This window comes from Conger conger, chromosome 2 (assembly GCF_963514075.1).
Source record: "Conger conger chromosome 2, fConCon1.1, whole genome shotgun sequence".
Taxonomy (NCBI): domain Eukaryota; kingdom Metazoa; phylum Chordata; class Actinopteri; order Anguilliformes; family Congridae; genus Conger; species Conger conger.
The window spans coordinates 5,675,843-5,698,284 of NC_083761.1; positions in this window are offsets into that span (position 1 = coordinate 5,675,843).

Here is a 22,442-nt window from a genome sequence, read left to right on the forward strand (position 1 = left end):
CCCCAAGTCCCCCCCCCCCCCACTCCACCCCTCCAAGGGCATTCAGCTCCTCTCCAATCACCCTCACCCAGCCCCGGATCCTTTCACAGCTGGGGGGAGGCTACTGACCCTGAACTAGAAACTAAACCCTCCGCCACCACAGCCATCTCACCTCACCAGCACTTTGTGCCGTATTATATAAAAGTACGCAAAGCCTGTGAAATGGTACAAATGCTTGTCGCTAGGCTGCTACCTTATAGGTACATACATTTGTACCCCTAGCCAGCAATATATAACGAATTCATATCTTTTTTTTCCCTTTGAAAGCGTACTCATTTGTACCCAGAGAACATTACTGTGCTTTCAGGGTACATTTTGGGAAATGTGATCCTTGGAGAACAAAATTGCGCCTCCACTGTCACTTTATTTCTCTGAGCTTGTCTGGTGTATTGAAACGGATGATATACTCTCCGCCTTCTGGTCCTCTTGGTTGGCTCAGTTGCACCAGCACAGAAAAGTATTTGAGTCCAAAACAACGACGTATTTGACTCAGGTCTGATGTTACGTTCTGTGGATGTATTAAGCACACTGTTTATTAAATCATGCCGCACTGAACGCAGCTACCTCTGGGCTGGTCTATAGTGGCAGACACGACACTCCCAGGTCAGGACTGTAAATGTGCGCAACATGGCTAACATGCTAAAGGCAACATGGCTAACATGCTAAAGGCAACATGGCTAACGTGCTAGAGGCAACATGGCTAATGTGCTAAAGGTAACATGGCTAACGTGCTAAAGGCAACATGGCTAACATGCTGAATGCAACATGGCTAACGTGCTAAAGGCAACATGGCTAACATGCTAAAGGCAACATGGCTAACATGCTGAATGCAACATGGCTAACGTGCTAAAGGCAACATGGCTAACGTGCTAAAGGCAAGTTCGCTGTGGTGCACTAGAGCCATGATGCGAAAGGTAAACAGTGGAGCATCAGCATTCTGGTTTACTGTCATGGTTACACTGATGTCCATAGACAACTCCCATCTGTTAATGTGTTAACACACACACACACACACACACACACACATGTACACATATGCACACACACACATACACATATATGCCTGCACACACACATTACATTAATGTCACTTTAATTCTAAACATTATGTATGCCGTCTGTAATTTCAGCTGTGATTGGGTATCATGAACTGGACGGGTGCCAGTCCTGAATCAGACACATTTCAAACGCATTTCAAAACTCAACTGAGCAGCCGACCAGCTGTCAGTTCAGTGTCTGTTCATGTGCGCGTGGGATTTCCGGATCTCGGTACCGACACTCAATCTGTTTAGCTATAGCATATTTTTATTCCGCTTTTGTTTTGTTGCAAGACATAAGTGAGTTTCCTTTGTGAGTCAGTGAGAATATTCCAGCTAAAACAACCTTACAAACCTGAAAATGCACCGGTGAATTCTGTTCTCTGACATTGGCCACATGTTCACATTTTCCATTGAAAATGGTCAGTGACCTGCTAACTGATTTACTTGTTGTCTAAAGTTTTTTTTTTTGAAGGTAGTCTGACTGAAGTCTGGTCGGTACATTCTTAGAAAAAAAGGTTCTTTCACTTGAGTCCATAGGGGAACCCTTTTTAGTTCTTTACAGAACCCTCTGCCATAGGTGTGAAGTGTGAAAACTCCCAGACAAAGAACCCTGTAACTAGATTGGGTTCTTCTATGGAATCACAGGCTTCCTTTTAGAACCATTTGTCAAGTGTATCAAGCCCAGTCTGACTGGGCAGGCTTCACTGAAAAACTACTGTATTGCCTTCACTCAGGCACTTTTATCATGTGTTTTTTGTCTTTTTGTGTGATGTACTGGTATATTTTACTGCTGCTGTTGTCTTGGCCAGCTCTCTCATGTAGTAGAAATCTTGCATCTCAATTGGACTTCCTGGTTAAATTAAGGACGAATAAATGAAATGAAAAATAATGTACTAGCCCTGGAGAGGGAGGATGAGGGTAAAGCATGGGGGTGGGGATGGGGGGGAGGGTGCATCTTTCCCGGGCCAAGGCTGTGTCTGGCCCACACCTGAGGGTACTGCCAGTGCCACCCCTCCCCGCCTACCCTCCACCAACCATCTGGAACCCCCCCCCCACCAGCCCAAAAACCAGACCCGCCCCCTCTCCCCCCTGTCGGATTAGCCCTCGCCTCTCCCCCCCGAGAGAGAGATAATCCTGTGTGATCGCTCCGTACCCCGGGCGTGGTCTCGCGGTCTGTCCGCCAGCGGAGCCCCGGTCTGGCCGTCGCGCGGCCATTCGCCTTCTGCTCGAACGCCCCCCCAACCCCCCCCCCTCTCATTTCCATAAAGAGTCTTCTCCCTTCCCAGAAAAAGTTTTTCTCCTTCAATCTCATACCCAGCGGGACTTTTCCCGTCGCCCTGCCGACTTAAAAAAAAAAAAGGCGTCTTTATCCCGAGTTTGTTTGTGTTGCGGGGGACGCTCTCAGCGCTGACGCTCCCCGCGGGGTTCTTCTTCTGTATTTATAGCCGACTGCGCCACTCGATAACGCTAAGAAACGCACGTGCGCTTTGCCAAAACGCCACTGCCCAAAAATAGGCTTTTGGAGCCTCTCTGCGGTGTGATGGTCTTGCAGTCTTTTGTGTTGGATTTCGCCGCCTGACTGGCACAGCTTATGAGGGGAGGTGACATAGCGCCCCCCCCCCCTTCGCCACGCAAACTCCTCTGTCCCACAAGTCTCCTGGGGACACGAATAGATGACCATAAACACAATAATTAGCATCAGAATCTCCGGTTTTATTTATGAACACGCACCAGCTGCATTGGGCATCATTTGCATTTCAAATTCAACGTTGCCGCCAAGTAGCATTAGCATTAGCATTAGCGTAGCACGATAGCCCGCGCGTTTTCGCCCCCCCCCCCTTTCGGATCCAGTTTGTTCCGCCTACATCCGCTCCGTCCTCCGTCCAGGTCCTCGATACAAGGGCCGTTTCAAAGAGTGGCCAAGGGTAGGAGGAGGCGAATCCATTGTTTAAATCCGGGGGTTTTTTCGACAGGAGGTTCACGGTTGCGCTGTACACTCTCAGACATGAAGATAAGGTCGCTGGGTGCTACCCTAGCTGCATTAAATTGTGCCCCTAGCCAGCAATATATAATGAATTTGCGCCTTTTTTTTCTTGTCAAATGCACTCATTTGCTCCCAGAGAGAACATTACTGTACTGGTTCTTTCTCAGGGAGCATGCTCACCTATGACAGAGGGTTCCATAAAGAACTACTAAAAGGTTCCCCCATTGAATCAAGCCAAAGAACCCTTTCAGAACCCTTTTTGCAGAGTGTACCTGAAACCAAGACATAACCTAGCCTCGATATGATGAGTTTATCGCAGCTTTAGACCGCTGCATTTTTGGAATAGGGCCTGAAACTCATTCCACTTTAGATTCAAAGCACCATGTCCACCGCTCCGTCTACGCGAGTGAAGAAACTCGACGGATATCGCCGTTTTACCGCTGACATTAATGTGGACGTCCCCTGTGATGACACAGGAGCCGGGCGGCGGGGGGGTTCTGTCGGAGAGGGGCTTATCCATCGTGAACAGCCAGGCTCCTTTGAACGGGGTCATGGGAACGCCCTTAGGTGACAGGGCCTGGTCGTGCCATCAGTTTGGTTTCCCCGGGAGAATTATGCTCCTTTGAAGGGGCAGAATACGGAAGGAGAGGGATGGGGGGTGGAGGGGGTTTTGGGTGACAGTCATGAAGCATTAAAAGCAGCACATACATCTTCACAACTCCAATTTTAATATCCACTGTCATTTTTTCCACCTTTGAAAAACAAGCCAACGAAATCTTTAATTAAGGACTAAATGTGTCCTGACAGAATGGGACAGTGAATGGGTTTGTCATTTTCGACTTTTCAATATCATTGGCTCACCTGCTAATTGAAGAAATTACCTGTCACATAGCCGAAAGGCTTAAAATAATTATGTCTTAATGTCTCAGAGAATATCTGATATGATATTATTCAACATGACGTTTTAATTCATGCATGGAGACCTAGATTAGCTCCTGTCAGCTTTCCTAAAATTCAGTTAACGCAGGAAGCAATCCGTAATAAAATCATCAATATGTAAATGTTTGATAATTCATACCTTGATGCACTTATAAAGTTTTAAATCACGTTCCCGACACACACACTCCGTCTTGTTAGGATGCATGCGTTGCATGCGTTGCGTTAGCAGTGGCGTAAGCATTTCAGGGCTTAGATTTTTACCTCAGAGATAAGCATGAGAAGACCCCTAACCCTTTGTGAGGTCACAAATATGTGATTAGAATCTCAACTAAACATCCTCATGCTGATGTCACAATCACGACTGGAGTTCTAGAACACCGAGTTTGAACTGTGTAAAGAAACATTCCAAAAAACTAGAGTTCAAAAGGGTTAAAGAAATGGAATATACTACCATATATTGTAGTGAGGTGGATGCAAATTCAATTAATATATCATGACATTCCCAGTATATTTGTTAAAAATGTATGTAATACAATATCCAAAAGCAGCAGCAAGTAGAATTTTCCCGTTTATTGTGAGGTGTGGTTCAATATCTTTAAAATATATTTTATTTAATATACTTTGAGTTGTATTCAATTTCTGTTTTGGTAAATCGAATAAAGTGCTGCACAGTTGTGTTTGGCTCAGTGTGAAGAAAAGTACTACAGAAATCTCCTGTAGTGCTCTGTTCTGTGTCTGATACACACTCCCTTGGGGAGAAGCAAGTCAGTCAGGCACTGTTCTGCTCTCCGGAGGTGAAACATCGACAGCGTACCGACAGCTTTTAGAGGACTGCAGATGGGGCGTTCTGGAGGCGGTGACTACTCAAACATGTGCCTCGCTTCAGTTTTCAAAATTCTGCTTTCAAAAACTACCTTGTTAAACCAATGCTGGGATGCAGTAGGGGAGATCGGGGTCTGTTGTCACACGGGGTCCATTGTTACTCAACGTTGTTTGCCCAATCAGAAACGACCTAGCCTGCTGTACACCCCCATATATGTCCCCTTGCACCTCGGATTTCAATGGACCAGTTTCCTGTCAATTTAGTGCTCATCACGTAACAATCGACCCCGTGTCACAACAGACCCCGATCTCCCCTAAATGCCCTTACTGCTTAGGAGCTTCCTGGGATTCCGGTAAAATCCATTCCGACGTGCTTCCGGTTCATCGGTGTCCCAAAGGGGGGATGGGCGAGCCGTCAGCCGGGGTGTGCCCCAGTAGGACCGCGATCACAAAAACATTCTCTCAATGCTGCTGCCACGTGCATTGTGTTTTGAGGAACAGCAGGTAGCTGCTGATTTCAAGCTGATCGTAGCTGGATTTTACACCAGGGCGGACATTCAGCGGACAATCTTATTTGCATTTTTTCAAAACCGGCCTTCATTTATATGACTGGATTGGTACGCACAACACATACTGAAGTGATACTGCTTGGGCACCGTGCTTAAGGCTACAGCGGCTGTGTCCGACCTGGGAATCAAACTTACAGCCTTTAGGCTACAAGCCCAGTTCCTCGACCATTACACCAAACTGCAGTGAATGAATACGGTTCCACCTCCCAGATCGAACTGCACCGCGAGTCACGTATTTTTAGGGAGAGAAAACGCTCTTAATCACCTTCGTGGATCGCCCTGGGGCGACAGTGCTGCCTCCGCTACGATATCGCGTTCCCCTCACTGTCTGCTCGGTGAAAAAAAACGTGGCGAAACCCAGATTGAGCGGGGAGCTTTGTGAGGATCGAACCCAAGCCCCTCCCAGCGCCGGTGGGATAACGCGCGGATCTTTCCAGAAGGTTTTCCCGGGCTCAGACACGGGGAGCCCCGTCTGCGGATCAGGGCTGCTCGAAGATAACAATGCTCACATAGACTTTTTAGGAAAACAAAACAAAACAAAAGCCTTTTGAATAGATATATCTACTGTTTGTATGAAGTGGAGTGGAGTACTTCAGGTTGGGAATTGGTGATGAAAATTCCAGCCGAGGTGAACTTTTTCTGTTTTAAGATGGGTTTAGCTGCATTGGGCCACTTCTAGCTGGTCAACACTGGTCGCTAGCTGGTCAAAGTAACGCTGGTAGAGTAAGCTGGTGGTTAAACTGGTGGACTAGCGGACTAGGCTGTTCAGCTGGTGACCCACCGGTTGACCAGCTCAAAGTGTGTTTAAAAAAACTCCAGCTTAACACCAGCCTAACCTGGTCAAGATGGTTTAAGCTTGAACTTTTGGTTCAATATGTCACATATGAAAGATAAATACAAATATTGAATTGTGTTAATAAATACTGATCACAGATGACTGTCCCCAGGAATGAGGGGTCTTGCACTATCCGGACAAAGACAGTCTTTTTGCTGCCTACTTCTGTGCCTCTCCAGCTGTATATAGAGCTGGACTACTACTAGAAGTGACAGTGGAGGATCATTTTCGCTCCTCAAGATTCAAATTTCACAAACGTGCCCTTGAAAGTACAGTAATGTTCTCTTTGGGCACAAACAAAAAACATTTGCCAAGCAAAAAAGGTGCAAATGAGTTGTACAGTATATTGCTGACTGGGGGTTAAATTTCACCTAAATGACACCACTCCAGCTAAAGGCATGTGTACCTTTTTAGGCACTTAGTACCTTTATCTCTGAGAGTGTAATAACTGGTTGACCTGAGATCCAGGTGAGGGTCAGTTGGGGGGAATTGAGGTGTTGCAGACCCCCACCACGGTCTCCCTGCCCTGGCTCCTGTTCAATTACTGCCACTGTTTCCCCTGAAATCCTGCGCCCCCCCCTTCCCAATCCCCAGAACCAATATTGATGTCAGCACCTCTCTGTAATAGACCCCCCTCGCACATAAGCACAAATAAACAGTGACCTTTGACCCCCTGGGGTTGTGCAGGAGCTCTTCGGGGCACAGTGACATAACCAGGTGATGTCATCGCTTCGCTGTTCATTGGACTGTGAAGAGCAGGATAACCCACCGCAAGCGCACACACACACACACACGCACATACACACACACGCACGCACGTGCGCATACAAACACACGCACGCGCGCACGCACGCACACATACACACACACACACACACACACGCACGCGCATGCACGCACACATACACACACACACACACGCACGCATGCACGCACACATACACACACACACACACATACACACATACACACACACACAGACACACATGAGTGAGTGTGTGTGTGTTGGGGGGGCACACACACACAGAGTAAGTATCTCACACACACATCAGAGGATAGAGAGGGAAGGCACCAGAGAGAGCCAGAGTGAGAGACACTTACTGTGTACCCCCCAACACACACACACACATGCATATACACCCACATATACACAAGGACAAAGGCACATTTGCAGCTGTGCTAGTTCAGCAGTAATTCTGCATGACGGGCTGATTAATCCTCCTCTTCTGCATGGGGGAATTAAGCAATGGCCATTATAACCCTGATCACTCAGCCTAGAAAAGAGCATAGCATAGCATAGCATAATGTAACATAACATAGCATAGCATACCATAGCATAATGTAACATAAAATAGCATAGCATAGCATAGCATAATGTAACGTAACATAGCATAGCATAGCATAGCATAGCATAACATAGTGTAACGTAGCATAGCATACCATAGCATAGCATAATGTAACATAACATAGCATATCATAGCATAACATAGTGTAACGTAGCATAGCATTACACAGCATAGGATAATGTAGCATAGCATAGCATAATGTAGCATAATTTAACCCAGGCATGTACCCCCTGTGCTGCAAACAAAACTGCCCACACTCTCAGAATTAAAAGTCTAAAAAGTGCCTAAAAATGTACACATGCTTGTCGCTGGGGCGGTACCCTACAGGTGCATAAAATTGTACCTCAAACCGGCAAGCTATAATTTCTTTCCTTTTTTGCTTGGGAAACATGCTCATTTGTACCCAAAGAAAACATTACCATACTTTCGGGGTGAATTTGGGATCCTTGAAGAACAAAAATGTACCTCCTCCACTGTCACTTTATTTCTGAGAGAGCATAACCAGCTGCTTTGGGGCTTTGGGGTGAGGGGGGGGGGGGGGTTAAAACTCTTTTTTAACCCATTGACATTGTAGAATGAAAACAGGACGACAGGGTTTTTTTCTCACTTACAATGCACCAGAGGGGGCTGAATCACAAAACAAAACAAGGAGAAGAAAGAGAGCCTCTGTGAAGATGAGCCTGCGAGGAAGAGGAAGAGGAGGAAGGGGAGGAAGAGGAGGAGGAGGAGGAAGCCGCCGGCACATTCTGCGACAGAGCTCTGGCGACCGCCGGACCACAGGACCCGCTGCAGACGCCAGACAGCTGCGGAAAGACGCAGAGGGATTTCTGGGGGGAAATCACAGATGGGTCCCCCCCTAGCACAGCCCTCTCCCTCTCTCCCTCCCCCTCCCTCTCTCTCCCTCTCGCTCCTCCCTAGCATAACCTTCCCTCTCTCTCTCTCCCTCTCCCTCTCTCCCTCCCTCTCCCTATCGCTCTCCCTCTCTCTCCCTCTCTCTCCTCCCTAGCATAACCTTCCCTCTCTTTCTCTCCCTCTCTCTACCTCCCTCTCCCTATCTCTCTCCCTCTCTCTCCCTCTCTCTCCTCCCTAGCATAACCTTCCCTCTCTCTCTCTCCTTCTCTCCCTCTCCCTCTCTCCCTCCCCCTCTCTCTCTCTCCCCACCCTCCCTCTCCCTCTCTCTCTCTCTCTCTCTGGAACTCCCACAGGCAAAGAATCACACATGGACGAAAAAAATAAAAGTGCTCTTCCATAGAAAAAGAATGACCGAAGAAAAAAACAGCAAGAATAAAAAAGAAAGAGAGAAAGAAAGAGATTCAGCCATGCGCGCGATCGTTAGCGGGAGCTACCTGCTGCTGGGAAGCTTTCAGACGGCCAATCACATAGCAGGGCCCGGTCAACATGGCTTTTTGGGCAAACAGCCTGGGGTGGGGGGGGGGAGCAGGAAGCACTACAGCCGCTGAAACGCTGGGGGAGTGGCCGGGGGGGGAGGGGGCCTTCAAGCCCTTTCTCTTCCTCACAGTTGTTTGAAATGTCTTGTGTGGCGAGAGACCCTTTATTAATATTTATCATCCTGAATGAGGACGGAGAGGGGAGCCTAATTGGCCCCTCAAACAGACATTTCTCTGGTTGTGCTCCAGGCCGGATGAAAAACCCCTTTCATCTTGAGAAAGACCCCCGAAAAACACACACACACACAGACATGCACCCACACACACTCACACAAACACACACACACACACACACACACACACACAGACATGCACACACACACACACACAGACATGCACACACATACACACACACACATACAGACCCACACACAGACATGCACACACATACACACACACACACACAGACACACACACGCATACACACGTGCACATGCACACACACACACACACACACACACACAGACACACATACACACACACAGACATGCACACACACACACACACACACATACAGACCCACACACAGACATGCACACACACACACACACACACACAGACCCACACACACACACACACACACACAGACATGCACACACACACACACACACACACACAGACATGCACCCACACACACTCACACACACACACATAGAGACCCACACACAGACATGCACACACACACACACACACACGCATACACACGTGCACATGCACACGCACACAGATCCAGGAGTTTTTTTTTTGAAAGCATTGTACTTCCACAGCTCATTGTCTCATCAAATCAAATCCATCCAATCAGCTTCATCCGCCCGGTCCACGGTACGAGGGCGTGGGTGGGAGGTCCCAGAAGCTGTCACAGTTCTGTTCTTCTTCTGTGGTTTTTTTCTTTGGCTGTCATCAAGTCACTTACATCTCCCCATATTCATTATGAGTACACGAATCACCATCATTACTGAACATCCACACCATTTACCCCACCCGTCCCCTGTCAGGGGCGTGGGGGCGAGGGGGACGAGGGGGGCATTAGGGGTGGGGGTGGGGGGTTATTAGAGGCGGGGGAGGGGGTGGGTATCCAGCCCGTAATTTCTCGCGCGCGGCTCTAACTCATCGTGATGGCAGAGCTGGGCGCTTCTCCAGCTGGTTTGCTCTCGCCCGTAACTCCATCCTCCTCTGCTCCCCAGAGGTGACCTTTAACAGGCAGGGAGCTGCCTCCTTTCAGCACAGCCTGGGGCAAACAGCGGTCGGAAATTATATAATATCATATAAAATAATATCATTATATTACATTATAACAACCTGGACGGGCGGCAGAATCCCCACCCAGCATCCAGGCCCTGGCACTGCACAGATGTGGCATATATAAGCAATATATAATCCTGAAATAAAGTGACAGTGGAGGTAAATCTTTGTTCTTCGAGGACCAAATTTCCCAAACGTACCGTGAATGTAGCGAATGTACAGTGAAGTTCCCTCTGAATACAAATTAGTACATTTTCCAAGCAAAATAAAAAAAGGTACAAATTCATTATACATTATATTGCTGGCTAAGGGTATAATTCTATGTACCCCAGCGACAAGCATTTGTACCTTTAGGCAGTTTTCGTACCTTTATTTCTGAGAGGGTATGAGGGCTTTTTGAGAAATGAGACACCTACCGGAGGTTACAGCAATGTTTTATATCTACAAGTAGCAATATCTGAAAGTGCCAATCATTTTTATATGTGTCTATATAATGTGAAATATTGACTTGGTATTGCATCTTCGTAATATACAATCAGGGAACACTTTAGTGGGTATTTATTAGACTTATTTTTTTTGACTTATTGGTTTTCTGCTGGCGGCACGGATGGTGCAGTGGGTAGCACTGCCACCTCACAGCAAGGAGGTCCTGGGTTCGAATCCCCGTCGGCCAGGGCCTCTCTGTGCGGAGTTTGCATGTTCTCCCCGTGTCTGCGTGGGTTTCCTCCGGGTACTCCGGTTTCCTCCCACAGTCCAAAGACATGCAGGTCAGGCTGATTGGAGAGTCTAAATTGCCCATAGGTATGAGTGTGTGAGTGAATGGTGTGTGTGCCCTGCGATGGACTGGCGACCTGTCCAGGGTTTATTCCTGCCTTTCGCCCAATGTATGCTGGGATAGGCTCCAGCCCCCCTGCAACCCTGTTCAGGATAAGCGGGTTAAGATAATGGATGGATGGATGGTTTTCTGCTGCTGTAGCCTATCCATTAAAGAGGTTTGATGCTTCTCAGTTCCTGAGATACTCAAACCACCCTGTCTGGCACCAACAATCATTCCACGGTCAAAGTAACTTAGATCCCATTTCTTCCCCATTTGGTCTGAAAAACAGCTGAACCTCTTTGACCACATCTGCATGCTTTCATGCATTTAGTTGCTGCCACATGATTGATTAAAAGGTCACATGACCGAACTACAGAATATAGGCAGTCCAGTGGTCCAGTGATCTGAACAGTCAGATTCAGGGAAAGTCAAATTAAGGGGTAAATAAAAAAAATAAAATAAATAAGTCTTAACAAGTATCTTAGTCTTATATTTAGACTTAGACTTGTATTTCTATTAATTTTTTGATAACTGACATGGAAAAAAACTGCCAATGAGGTGAGGAAGTTTGACTCATTTAAAGATTTGCCAATGTGGTGAGAAGAATTCACTTGTCAAGCAAACAGTAACTTAAAACAAGCTGATATTTTCTACTTGAGAGGAAAAAAATCTTAAGTTTTATTACAAGACTAAAAACACTTTTTAGCAGTGCATATGGCTGTGTGTGAGTGTGTATGTGTGTGTAGGTGCATGTGTGTCTGTGCGTGTGTGTGTGTGTATGAGTGTGTGTGTGAGTGTGAGTGTATATGTAAGTGTATGTGTGTGTGTGTGTGTCTGTGACAGAGTGTATGTGTGTGTGTATGAGTGTGTGTGTGAGTGTGAGTGTATATGTAAGTGTGTGTGTGTGTCTGTGACAGAGTGTGTGTGTATGAGTGTGTGTGTGAGTGTGAGTGTATACGTAAGTGTGTGTGTGTGTCTGTGACAGAGTGTGTGTGTGTGTGTGTGTAGGTGCATGTGTGTCTGTGTCTGTGCGTGTGTATGAGTGTGTGTGCGTGCGTGTATGAGTGTGTGTGTGTGTGTGTGTGTGCATGAGTGTGTGTGTGTATGAGTGTGTGTGTGTGTGTGCTCATCACAGAACCCTCTACAGGCCATGCGGTTTCAACTTTCCCCCCATGCCTCAGGAGTAGGCAGGCAGTGGTGGTGGGGGGGGGGGGGGTTAAAGACAGACAGGAAGTGGGCTGGCGATCGCTCTCCGAGCCTCACCTCTCCGTTACCCCTCAGGCCGTATAAATGACGGGAGGCCGTCCAATTCCCCCCCCACCCGTCCATCCATCCATCCCTCCATCCCTCCATCTGTCCTTCCCCCGGAGATGCCTGCGCACTCATCCTACGTGAGCACAGAGAGCGATTGTTCCTTTATGTTTTTCTTGCGTTTTTACAGCTCGCCGGAGACCCCGTGCACTTTTGCCTCCGCCGTTTGGCGCTCGTTACCTTTCATCGCTCGAGCTGAAGGGAGTCTCTCTCTCCTCTTCCTGCTGACAAAGAAAGCGGAAACGACAGAAATAATAAACAAACAAAAAAAAGTTGGGGAAGAACTGCAGTGGAGGCGCACGTCCATAGACCCGGAGCGGGCTGTTCGGGAGGCCTGCTCCACAAAGCAGGATTACTGAGCTAGCTGGATAAGTGCACATAGTGAAACCCACAATGCAGTTATCCGGCTAACTCAGTAATCCTGCTTTGTGGGTTTTACTCAGCGCAGTTATCCGGCTAACTTGGTAATCCTGCTTTGTGGGTTTTACTCAGCGCAGTTATCCGGCTAACTCAGTAATCCTGCTTTGTGGGTTTTACTCAGCGCAGTTATCCGGCTAACTCGGTAATCCTGCTTTGTGGGTTTTACTCAGTGCAGTTATCCGGCTAACTCAGTAATCTTGCTTTGTGGGTTTCACTCAGTGCAGTTATCCAGCTAACTCAGTAATCCTGCTTTGTGGGTTTTATTCAGCGCAGTTATCCGGCTAACTCAGTAATCCTGCTTTGTGGGTTTCACTCAGCGCAGTTATCCAGCTAACTCAGTAATCCTGCTTTGTGGGTTTTACTCAGCGCAGTTATCCGGCTAACTCAGTAATCCTGCTTTGTGGGTTTTACTCAGCGCAGTTATCCGGCTAACTCAGTAATCCTGCTTTGTGGGTTTTACTCAGCGCAGTTATCCGGCTAACTCAGTAATCCTGCTTTGTGGGTTTTACTCAGTGCAGTTATCCGGCTAACTCAGTAATCCTGCTTTGTGGGTTTTACTCAGTGCAGTTATCTGGCTAACTCAGTAATCCAGCTTTGAGGAACGGGCCCCAAGTCTTCTAGTGTGCATGCAGGATTTTGTTTCCGCCATTTATGCTGGCTAAACGAGCTAATTGACTATACTGTATACCAACAGTGGTTCGCTCGCAGACTAGATCACAGAAAAATGAGTCACATACGGGCACAAGAACAGACTCTGCTCTGTCATTAGAGCACCCATCAAGGAGATGTTGTTAAAATGTCAGATGGCATAAATGTTAGGGCAAATGAAATAATTAAAGCCAGCAGTTGGCATGGAAACCGGAAACAGATACGACCCTCTTTGCCCACCTCTGCCGTAGATCATAATCAATGTGGCATGGAAACTCAGTATTAATCTGTGAAACAAATTCTTTCTGAATTGGACATACACAAATAATAATGTGGAACATTTTAAATGGACACGCTTTTGGGTTAAAGACAAAGGGAGGCCTGGTTTGACATTTTTAGGATATTTTTGCTCCATATAAATAATCGCAGCCTGTTTACAAGTGAATGCACAGTTCAGCTTTTGAAAATTTGTTTTTGGTTTTCATTTTTTCCTCTCGTTTGTTAATGCACCGTTGACAGGTGTTAAATAAAACTAGCAGGGTAAAAAAAAAAAACAAGACTCTTCACAGGTACACGTGCACACGCTCGTGTGAAACACACAGACGTGGAGGCTAAGGAAATCACGTTGACGCGCCTGTGTGTGGCAGACTGTGTTCCTGCACCTCACACTCAGTCTAATAAGCCAAAGCAATGTGTCTTGGGGTACAGACTGCCTCGAGGCGGTACTGAACGGAACAAATTGGCTTTTAATGGAATACTCACGGCAGAAATATATCAATCACTACCAACTAGTAATCCAAGTTCAAGGGCATTTTACACACCGGAATGTACAGCACTCATTTTATACGGAGCACTTACGCAGAGTAGGCCTATAATTCATTGGGTGTCTACAGACTTTCCTACGTGTAAAAGTTCGTTATGATTTGAAACCTTTTTTTCTGCAGACGTTCCATTAAATGTGTTGGCTGAAACACAGGAGGAGCGCTCTTTAGAGTTGTATTTTTCGACCAGTTTACAAATGTATTTTTTCGTATGTGTGCGTGTCTTTTCAAGGTACCATTAACGGCTGCAAATTGCATCTCGCTCTTCGTCTCAGTGTAAACATTTATCTCCGGGCCTCTGGGAAGCAAATCCAATTCCCGCAGGAGCTCGCGTCTGAAATCAATATCCGAGTCTGGAGTTATGAGCGCAGACGCGGAGAGTTTTCCATTTTCTCATCGCGCCGTTCCGCGCATCCACGGTAAGGCGGCTGTCTGGAGCAATTACCATCAGTCAGAGCCGGCTACGAGGCATCCTTTATAGCCGTGTACGCCAATCAGCCGATGCGAGACAGAATTCGCATTACCTCCGGGCGGAACAGCGGCAGTCTCCGCGCTGACGGCGGCGCATTTTCGTTTTTTCGAGGAGGGAGACCTTAGCAACAGGTGTGCGCGAGCGGGAAAGCGCTTCCTTTCATCGCCTCCCGAGCTCCGAACGTTAAAACTGGGCTCGCGACGGGAAACCAACGTCTTTGTTTACGACCCGCCAGGGCTTAGCAAAATGCCGACGGGTAGCCTATATACCTGAGTTAAAATACCACCACGCTGAAAAAAACCCCGAAACAATTCCTGCAAGACTGCTTTCAGTAAACATCAGTCAAACGTTCTTAACTTGGACCGACAAAACCCACCGAAGTCATTCGTCCACAAATGCATTTCAGAAATGTACCTCACAAGATACATTTGGCAAGATGATTTTGGCAAGAAAAGGACCCACTTAGTCCTTTTGACAATATAAAAACTGCTGTCCTTTTAAGGACTTTGTTTCATCTGTTGTCAAAAGGGTGTTGCCAAAAAAATGTCATGTTGTTTTAATGCAAGTGCTAAATAGAATACCATTGTGAAACAGATCCTGTGTTTTATCCAATGATAATGACAATGGAAATGACAAATAAGACTCTAAATTACGTTATACCAGTAGCAATGCCTTTCTCTAAACACAAAGAACACAATTATCTGCATTTCATTCACCTTCAGCGATGAATTTCAATGACTATCATTATAATTTATCTATCTGCATTGTGGTTTGAATAGCATGTGAATCGGAACTTATTTCGGTCACCTCTAAATATATTACCGGAAATGGTTTTGGTTTAATGTAAAAGTGAAATCAACTGTGTCACGACACAAATGTACACGCATTTCTGGCATTTTAAACGCCACAATAAACCTTGCGCAACTGCTTCAGTAAATACTCATAATTAACCGTGTATTGCATACAAGCTTATTGTTTCAGGCATGCTCGGTGACAGAAGGCAGGGTTAATGTGCTTGTCAATCAGTCTGGCGAGCTGAATGAAATCGGGCTATAAACGCGAGAGGCGAAACATCCAATCACGAGGCCATTCACCGCGGTCACGCCGCTGCGATGCCGTTACACCGCTGATTGCCAATCCGTCTCCATTCGGCGACGCTAATCTACTGACGGTGACACGTGGGAGGACGGACCTGCGTGTGCACACAGGGCTCCTTCCCGTTCACCGTGAGGCTTCAGACAGGAGGGAAGAGAACGATCTACAAGTGCAGTAAGAGCACGGGAATTAGAATCTCACAACTATAATTAGAATGTGAGAATGCTTTAACTAGAATTAGAATGTTAGTATGCCAGAACTAGAGATAGAATGCTAGAATCCTACAACTACAATTAGAATGTTAGAATCTTACAAATAGAATTACAATGTTAGAATCTTACAACTAGAATTACAATATTAGAATCGTACAACTAGAATTACAATGCTACAAGTGGAGAAAAAAAACAGTTAACTACCTGTAAGCCCATTGGTGGAAGCATGTTGAGGCTCCGCCCGTTCCCTTATTAGGTAAATGAATGTGGTTGACTGACTCGTTCGGTCCCACCAGGATAATCGCTGTCATGCTCTCATTGCGGCGTGTTCATAAACTGCAATTACTGCACGAATGGGTTCCTCCACTTTGCACTCGTGTAAACAGCTCATTCAGAACGGCCATTATGAGCAAACATATTTGATAAATATAAAGTGCTCTGGGTCCATGTTGTCACCAGATCCCCAAACCCGTGCAATTAAAGGCAGGTGTTTCATCGCAGCAGATGTTCCCAGTCGCTATCATCATTCCTGCGATTATACCGTGTTACCCCTGCACTAAAATATGACATTCCTGAACACATGACAACATACGCTAGCAGCTGACTGTAGCAAGAGTTTACAGCAGGGGTCTCCAACCCTGGTCCTGGAGAGCTACTTTGTCTGCTGGTTTTTGTTTTCACCTTAAAATCAGCACACTGTTCAGACCCAGGTGACCAGGTGAGGTGAGTTAACTGTGTAATCATCTGCTCTAATTGATTAATTAAGTGCAGAGTAACAATGAAAAGCAGCAGAACCTGTAGCAGCAGGACCAGGGTTGGAGAGTCCTGGTTTACTGTGTAAGATTAACCCAGGCCTGGCGACATCATACATTAATACATGGAATGAATACTAGTTGAACACCAGCCCGCCAAACTGAACATTACTTACATACAATTGCATAAATATAGTAGCGGTCCAACATAAAACATGTTTAAGTGATTGCTTTGGGGAAAAAAGATCCAAATCCAATCTTGCACTGTGCACTGACAAATGAATAAATATCTTGGAGACTTCAAGACATTTTTACCTCTAAGACGTGTTTTTGGAAACTCGCCCCTGTGCCGAAACTACCATTGTGAACACAAGGCCATGTCGTCTTTAATCCCCACGTTCCTTTCCAAGGCCTATATTTAAGTCTGTTCTTCAGTGAGAACATCATTTGCAATTCATTTAGGAGTCTCTTGGCGTCTGTATTATCTAGGTCCTGGCTCCCTTACTGCTAATTAAGTCCAACAACATTTTAGAAAAAACATATTCGAAAAAACTTTTCAAATGGTTAAATACCGATTACCTAATTTCCATATAGTGTTAACCACATGCACTGTTGATCTTTGGCATTTGAATAATAGCTACTTTACCACAGAATAGTGTGTGTGTGTATGTGTGTGTGTGAGTGTATGTGTGTGCATGTGTGAGATCTACCATCCAGTAGGTTTTCACTCCAACCCTAACAAAGCACACCTCATTCAACAGCTGTGTGTGTGTGTGTGCGTGCGTGCGTGCGTGCGTGTGTGCGTGTGCGTGTGTGAGTGAGTGTGTATATGTGTGCGTGTGTGTGTGTGTGTGTGTGAGTGTGTGTATGTGTGTGAGTGTGTGTGTTTGTGTGTTTGTGTGTTTGTGTGTGTGCGTGTGTGTGTGTGAGTGTGTGTGAGTATGTGTGAGTATGTGTGAGTGTGTGTGTGTGTGTGAGTATGTGTGAGTGTGTGTGAGCGTGAGTATGTGTGAGTGTGTGTGAGCGTGAGTATGTGTGAGTGTGTGTGTGTGTGTGTGCAGGGCGCAGTTCATCAGTCCTTGGGTATGTTGTCACCTTTTAGAATAGACAGGCAAACAAACAAGGGTAGTAATACTGACAGAGGCGTTTGTGTTCAGCTGTTTGCATTTAAATTATTCTGGAGCAAAGGTCACCCGCAGCCTGGCATTTTATCCACAATTAAGCTAATTAATACATCCTGACACCATTAAACGGTGGGATGAAAACAGATGCGGGCTCTCTGCAGTTCAGCCCACTTTATATGATAATGAGGTCCATCGTTCAAAACGAACCGCGACAGGTGGCAGCTTCGGAAACGACCTTGGAGGCGGACATTTTGTTACATCCCCAGACCAACCCGAAGCAGCACAGGGTTCAGGTTAAACTCGAAAAAGAGGTACAGAACAGTTTAGGGCAGTGATAGCCGACCCAGTTCCTGGGGATTGACCATTCTGGAGGTTTTCATTTCAACCATAATTTAGTACACATGGACTCTACTAATTAGCATCTCAAAATGAGATCTCTAGCTGTTGAATGTGGTGTGCTTTGTTAGGGTTGCTGTGAAAACCTACTGGACGGTAGATCTCCAGGAACAGGGTTGGGCAGCCCTGCTCTAGCTGTTGAATGTGGTGTGCTGTGTTAGGGCTGGAGTGAAAACCTCCAAGACAGGAACAGGGTTGGTTACCATTGATTTAGGGTGATTAATGTTTTCGGAAAGGAATAAAAGTCTTTGGAACTGAATTGAGGTGCTGCTCACACCCGCACATCTATAGAACTTTTGTTGTTGATTCTTTTTTTAACTCCTTATTTTATAATAAAATGTTTGGCACAGAGTAAAAATGATGCTTTAGCTCATACAGCAGCCGTAACAAAAATGTCCATGAAAATACACGATTGCGGCTCAAATAATTCATTCAGAGGCATGAATTCTGTTAACTTTTTGTCCCAGAGCTTTTTTATAAACATGGCTATTAGCGTGTAACAAACTATTTACTGATAGCCTGCTGACAGTATAACTAAGTACTAACGATTAATAAATAGTTTGTAAGCTACTTATTGATGTCTTATGAATGCTTGTAAGGTGTGAGGTCACAAATATGTGATTAGAATGCCCTTAACGGAACATTCTAATGCTGATGTCACAATCACGACTGCCAATGGGAAGCACTGGGGTACTAGAACACTGACTTTAGAATGAATAAATAAATAAAAAGAAGTCCACTGTTCAAAGTGCTAAAGGGGTCGATTAGGCGAGGAGTCAGTGCAAGATGGCCACTGTGGGCATTGACTGTGTGAGAGGCGGGAGGGAGGAGAAGTGAGCTTCATCGCACTGCTGAAGACAGAAGGGCCCCGTCAGGGTTTTTACTCACTGAGAAGCCGGGGGGCGAGGGCGAGGGTGAGGGGGGGTTCGGGGGGAGTACAGGCCTCAGCGTCGTCCACGGCGACCGCTCCAGATGACGAGGTGGCGGCACTCAGGGGAGGGAGCGCCCCGGGGCGAGCTGGAGAGAGACCTAATTGCCCCCTCTGAGCTGCAGGCAGTCGCCCGTCAGAGTGGGTCATCACCCCCCCACTGGCAACAGCCCCCCCCCCCCCCCCCACCGCCTGGCAACCCGACACCCGCCCCCCCCTCACCCTGGGAGTCAGTACGTGAGCTTCGCTGGTTTCTGAATCGGCAGCTAAAAGTGCAGCGGTCGCCCTCCGACCGAACAGCTGGTGGGATCTGCTGCTGTTTCTCTCCGCGTTTATATAGCGCTTTTTTCCCGTTGCTTTACAACCGATGCCTCTCATTCGCCCCACTCTCACACCAACAGCGACCGGCTGCCATTGCGAGGCACCGACCAGCTCGCTGGGAGCAATTCGGGGGTTAGGAGTCTTGCTCAGGGATACTCCGACACACCCAGGGCGGGGAATCGGACCGGCGACGCTGAGCTAATGTCGCCCCCATTGGCATTTGGAACCTTTATAGATAGCACTTTATTTTACAGCCTGTTATTACCGAGTATTTACTGGATAAGTACACAGCTACTTCTGTAATTATTAGGTAACTATTCTCGTTTCATTTCAGTGGTAAGTACTATGAAACAGAGTCAGTCAGTACCATATGTAAGTGTGCCATGTGAATGTGTTTTTACAGCCCGTGTCATAGTATTTGACCCCTGAGTTACCCAATAAGTAGCTGCTATTTACAGAGTAAATACTAGGTAATTAACGGGCTGTAAAACTGTAAAGTGTTACCCGTTTATTTATTTATTCAGAGTGACTTAGAGTGCCACAGATAACAGTGCTCGGTGCAGCGAGAACGTAAGTGTGTGAGCTGTGTTATAACCTGACTGCCAGCGCGACGGCGTCTTATCCCGTTAGCGCAAACGTCTGAGTCACCGCGGCATTAGCATGTCTGAACACGCCGCTGCCTCCTGATGAGAGGAGAACAGGCAACTCAGCTCATCCGTTTTTTTTTTTTTTACCGTGGACTACGAGAGAGAGTCGGTCGCTGGGTCAAGCGTGGATTTGAGTCAGGGGCGTTCTCACAGGCGGTATGGATGCACAGCGCGATGGCAGCAAGTCCCTGTTGGAGATACAAGACACTTCAGCAAACGTGTGTTTGTAAACGCGACACAATACTGTCATTGGTTTTCATGAATTGGGAATTCCTCAATGGCTGGTCGTATAGGTGCGCCCCACCCCCGCTAATTCTGCTTCTGATTTGATATGTGAGCAGGTCTTCTTCGTCCATCACCGTGCATCGATAACCTTGGGCAATGCTACCTTTACATTACATTACATTACATTACATTACTGGCATTTGGCAGACGCTCTTATCCAGAGCCATGTACCATTGATTGGACTAAGCAGGAGACAATCCTCCCCTGGAGCAATGCAGGGTTAAGGGCCTTGCTCAAGGGCCCAGCGGCTGTGCGGATCTTATTGTGGCTACACCGGGGATCGGACCACCGACCTTGCGGGTCCCAGTCACGCACCTTAACCGCTACGCCACAGGCGCCCTTAAAGCTTAGTGCTGCTAAGCGCAGTCTCCGCCGAACAGAGGAGACGAGACGGTTTCAGAGCGTATTCGGGAGAAAGTTTTATCGGCGTGAGCTGTCCGGCTTTAGAATGTCGGCTCTCTGCGGCCGGCGCTTGGAGAACTGAGCGGGTCGAGTCTTAAACCGGAGGGAGTGTGGAAATGGCTGGAGAGGGTGGGGAGGTTTTTTAAGGGTGAAAGAAATAGCTTTCATCTCGCCTCCCCCCCCCCCCCCCCCCACCCAATGGAGCTCATATTACCTGTGACCCCGCCCCTTCAACCCCCCCTTTGGCGGTAGTGGTGGGTGTTGAAGGAGGGGGTCATAACCGACAGCAGGAAGGAGTAAATCTAATCAAATCAGACCGCGTTTGTCATTCATTTCATGGTCAGGTCTGACCAAGACAGGGAAGAGAGAATGACCCCCAACCCCCGCCCCCCCCCGCCCTTTTCGACCCTGAGCAACAACCACATCATCACTCAGTGTTATGGGTCATGTGATGTGCTGGGGGGGGGGGAATGCCTTCAAGGAGAGATTTTTAGAAAGGTTAAAGAAGTCCGGTGTCATTACCTTTCTCTCCTAGATCACCTCACCCCCCCTACTGGGCTGGCAGCCAATCAGGAGCTTCTGTCTGTCTCCATCAGAAACTAAAAGCATTCTTCTTTTGATCTCTAACATTCCCTCTCTCACTCTCTCTCCCTCTCTCTCTCTCCAGCTCTCTCTCCCTCTCTCCCTCTCCCTCTCTCTCCCTCTCTATATCTCCCTCTCTCTCTCCCTCTCTCTCCCTCTCTATCTCTCTCTCCCTCTCCCTCTCTCTCCCTCTCTATCTCTCCCTCTCTCTCTCCCTCTCTACCTCTCTCTCCCTCTCTCTCTCCCTCTCTACCTCTTTTTCTCTCTACCTCTTCCTCTCCCTCTCTCCCCCCCTCTCTCTCTTTCTCACTGCACTAGCCCTCAGCCCCTCACAGAAATGGGTGGATGTTAGATGAGCCAAAAAATTGGATAATGATGCAAGGCACAATTTATGCAAATGCATGCATTTTTCTGCATTACTAATAGACACCACATTTATCCCTGCCCAGATAATATTAAGGGGGACCATATGCATAATAAGGCATATTTTACTGTTTACGGTTTCTGTGCATGTGTGAATCATTCTTCACCTGTTTGCAAACACACCTTGCATTGTGTTTGTAGCCCTCTCCACTGCAACTTATAACCTTTTCATACAATATTTAAATGTGTATCAATATCCTGTATATTACAACACCATCACCAATAACGATTTTAGGCACAGCGTGTGTGTTTTTGGAAGTGTATTGCATTCCAATAAGGTTCTTCTTCCATGTAATCACAGGGTTGCTATCTAGTTAAATTGGTTCTTTGTCTAGGAGCTTTCACACTTCACACCTATGCCAGAGGGTTCCATAAAGAACGAGACAGGGTTCCCCAATGTAATCAAGCCAAATAACCCTTTCAGAACCCTTTTTTCTACTTGTAACAATAAGAATTGTACTGTGCGGAACTCCCACATATCCATTATGATAACGGCCATGCGTACTACTGCAGCTAAATAAA